This window comes from Schistocerca cancellata, chromosome 6 (assembly GCF_023864275.1).
Source record: "Schistocerca cancellata isolate TAMUIC-IGC-003103 chromosome 6, iqSchCanc2.1, whole genome shotgun sequence".
Classification (NCBI taxonomy): domain Eukaryota; kingdom Metazoa; phylum Arthropoda; class Insecta; order Orthoptera; family Acrididae; genus Schistocerca; species Schistocerca cancellata.
Window position 1 is genome coordinate 425,132,524 of NC_064631.1, and position 4,062 is coordinate 425,136,585.

Genomic DNA, 4,062 nt, shown 5'->3' on the forward strand with positions numbered 1-4,062 from the left:
CTGCAACTGCTTTCTTTGGAATTGGAATTACCACATTCTTTGTGATGTCTAAAGGTATTTTGCCTGTGTCATATATCTGGCACATCATGTGGAAGGTTGTGTCATGGCTGGCTCTTCCAAGGCTAACAGTAGCCCTGATAAAATGTCATCAACTTCCGGGGCCTTGTTTCAACTTATCAACTTAGATCTTTCAGATACCATCATAGTATATATGTAGTTAAGGATCACTAGCCACTTGACCATCTTTTTCTTCTGTGCGAATGCACAAACAGTGCCCAAACTCTTATGGGAATCAGTAATGTGCTGCGAGTAATGGGTATAATGGGCAGGGGCACTATGTAGTGTGGGACAATACGTTGAGAATGTGGGTTTCGCGGGAGGCATGCCAGAGATAAATCCCTGCAGTCGCACCATCCTCTGTGTCCTCGGTGGCTCAGATGGATAGAGCGTCTGCCATGTAAGCAGGAGATCCCGGGTTCGAGTCCCGGTCGGGGCACACATTTTCATCTGTCCCCGCTGATGTATGTCAACGCCTGTAAGCAGCTAAGGTTGTTCATTTCATTGTAATTTCAGAGTTTTGTCATATTCTTCTCACAGTATCATATCTCCTATCTCATCTTCATCTACATCTACTTCTCTTTCTATAATATTGCTTTCAGTTTAATCTCCCTAGACTCTCTATATACTCCTTCCACATTTCAGCTTTCCCTTCTTTGTTTAGGACTGGTTTACCATTTGATTTCTTGATATTCATACAGCTGCTTCTCTTTTCCCCAAAGGCCTCTTTTATTTTCCTGTAGGCAGTATCTATCTTTATATGTTACTTGAAGGGGCATCACTGCTGTCAGCTGCAGTGGGACATTAGGTGAAATCAGTTGTGATGAGCGAAAATGTGTACCGGTCCTGGGATTTGATCCCAGGATCTCCAACTTACTAGGCAGGTGTGCTAACAATTGCTCCATCTGGGACACAGCTTTATCGCAGCTACATGGACTATCTCAGCATGCCTCATGGCCAATCCGCACTCCCACCAAGCACCACCTAGCTGCAGTCCCTTTCCATTATACTCCCATTTGCTACTAAGAGATTCCCACAGGGGGTTGAATGTACCTGTGCATTTGCACTGGAGAAAGTGGATTATTGCCCAGCTAGGCTTATCAAGTATATGAATGGATTGTGTCTGTTCCTTCTGACATGTCCAAAAGGACAGACACCACACATTCATATAGTATCTGTCTTTCTCCTAGTGAAATATGCTTCAAAATCCTTACATTTGTCTCTTAGCCATTCATGTTTAGAAATTTTGCACTTCCTGACAATCTCATTTTTTTAGATGTTTATATTCACTTTCCCCTGCTTCATTCTTAAATTTTTTCCTTTCATCAATTATTGGAAGAGGATGTAGATGAAGACGAAATGGGAGATAAGATACTGCGTGAAGAGTTTGACAGAGCACTGAAAGACCTGAGTCGAAACAAGGCCCCGGGAGTAGACAACATTCCATTTGAACTACTGATGGCCTCGGGAGAGCCAGTCATGACAAAACTCTACCATCTGGTGAGCACGATGTATGAGACAGGCGAAATACCCTCAGACTTCAAGAAGAATATAATAATTCCAATCCCAAAGAAAGCAGGTGTTGACAGATGTGAAAATTACCGAACTATCAGTTTAATAAGTCACAGCTGCAAAATACTAACGCGAATTCTTTACAGACGAATGGAAAAACTGGTAGAAGCCGACCTCGGGGAAGATCAGTTTGGATTCCGTAGAAATGTTGGAACACGTGAGGCAATACTGACCTTACGACTTATCTTAGAAGAAAGATTAAGAAAAGGCAAACCTACGTTTCTAGCATTTGTAGACTTAGAGAAAGCTTTTGACAATGTTGACTGGAATACTCTCTTTCAAATTCTGAAGGTGGCAGGGGTAAAATACAGGGAGCGAAAGGCTATTTACAGTTTGTACAGAAACCAGATGGCAGTTATAAGAGTCGAGGGGCATGAAAGGGAAGCAGTGGTTGGGAAAGGAGTAAGACAGGGTTGTAGCCTCTCCCCGATGTTATTCAATCTGTATATTGAGCAAGCAGTAAAGGAAACAAAAGAAAAATTCGGAGTAGGTATTAAAATTCATGGAGAAGAAGTAAAAACTTTGAGGTTCGCCGATGACATTGTAATTCTGTCAGAGACAGCAAAGGACTTGGAACAGCAGTTGAACGGAATGGACAGTGTCTTGAAAGGAGGATATAAGATGAACATCAACAAAAGCAAAACGAGGATAATGGAATGTAGTCAAATTAAGTCGGGTGATGCTGAGGGAATTAGATTAGGAAATGAGACACTTAAAGTAGTAAAGGAGTTTTGCTATTTAGGGAGTAAAATAACCGATGATGGTCGAAGTAGAGAGGATATAAAATGTAGACTGGCAATGGCAAGGAAAGCGTTTCTCAAGAAGAGGAATTTGTTAACATCGAGTATAGATTTAAGTGTCAGGAAGTCGTTTCTGAAAGTATTTGTATGGAGTGTAGCCATGTATGGAAGTGAAACATGGACGATAACTAGTTTGGACAAGAAGAGAATAGAAGCTTTCGAAATGTGGTGCTACAGAAGAATGCTGAAAATAAGGTGGGTAGATCACGTAACTAATGAGGAGGTATTGAATAGGATTGGGGAGAAGAGAAGTTTGTGGCACAACTTGACTAGAAGAAGGGATCGGTTGGTAGGACATGTTTTGAGGCATCAAGGGATCACAAATTTAGCATTGGAGGGCGTTGTGGAGGGTAAAAATCGTAGAGGGAGACCAAGAGATGAATACACTAAGCAGATTCAGAAGGATATAGGTTGCAGTAGATACTGGGAGATGAAGAAGCTAGCACAGGATAGAGTAGCATGGAGAGCTGCATCAAACCAGTCTCAGGACTGAAGACCACAACAACAACATCAATTATTCAACATCTCTTGTGTTATCCAAGAGTTCCCATTTTTCCTTGTCTTTTTACGTATTTGATCCTCTGCTATCTTCCCTATTTTGTCTCTTAAAGCTACCCAATTGTCTTCTACTGTATTCATTTACCCTGTTCTAGTCAACCTTTGCCTGATGCTCCCTCTGAATCTCTCAACAACCTCTGGTTCTTCCAACTTATCCAGGTCCCACCCTCTGAACTTCTTAACTTTTTCCAGTTTCTGCAGTTTTAATTCACAGTTCATAACCAATAAATTGTGGTCAGAGTCCACATCTGCGACTGGGAATGCCTTACAAATTAAAAACTGTCTCCTAAATCTCTGTCTAACAATTATGTAAGGAGTCTGAAACCTCTCCAGTTCTCTTCCAAATGTACAGCCTTCTTTTATGATTTTCAAACCAAGTGTTAGTGATGATTAAATTATGCTCTGTGCAAAGTTCTACCAGGTGGCATCCTCTTTGATTCCTTTCCCCCAGTCCACATTCACCTATAGGTTTTCCTTCTCTTCCTTTCCCTACTATCAAATTTCAGTCCATTGTCACAATTAAATTTTCATCTTGTTTAACTGTCTGAATAATTTCTTTTACCTTATTACATATTTCTTCAATCTCTTCATCATCTGCAGAGCTAGTTGGCACGTAAACTTGTACTGTTGTGGTGGGCATGGGATTCATGTCTATCTTGGCTATGATAATTCATTTACTATGCTGTCCATTGTAGCTTACCCACATTCCTGTTTTCTTATTCATTATTAAACCCACTCCTGCATACCCCTGTTTCACTTTGTATTTATAACCTTTTAATCACCTGACCAGAAGTCCTGCCACCAAACTTCACTAATCTCCAGTGTATCTAATTTCAACCTATCCATTTGCCTTTTCAAATTTTCTAACCTACCTGCTCAATTAAGGGATCTAACTTTCTACACTCTGCTCCATAGAATGCCATTTCTGTTTCTCCTGATGACTATATCCTCCTGAGTAGTCCCTGCCTGGAGATCCAAATGGGGGACTATTTTACCTCTGGAATATTTTACCCAAGAGTACACCAACATCATTTAACCATAAAGTAGAGCTGCATGTCCTCAGGAAAAATTATAT

General features: G+C 40.8%; 1 non-coding gene across 1 annotated transcript; it reads left to right on the forward strand.

The window, feature by feature from the left end:
• Window positions 1–422: 422 nt before the first annotated feature.
• On the forward strand, window positions 423–496 carry Trnat-ugu (transfer RNA threonine (anticodon UGU)). Its single transcript has one exon. It is a non-coding gene; the product is annotated as a tRNA-Thr (tRNA).
• Window positions 497–4,062: the final 3,566 nt, after the last annotated feature.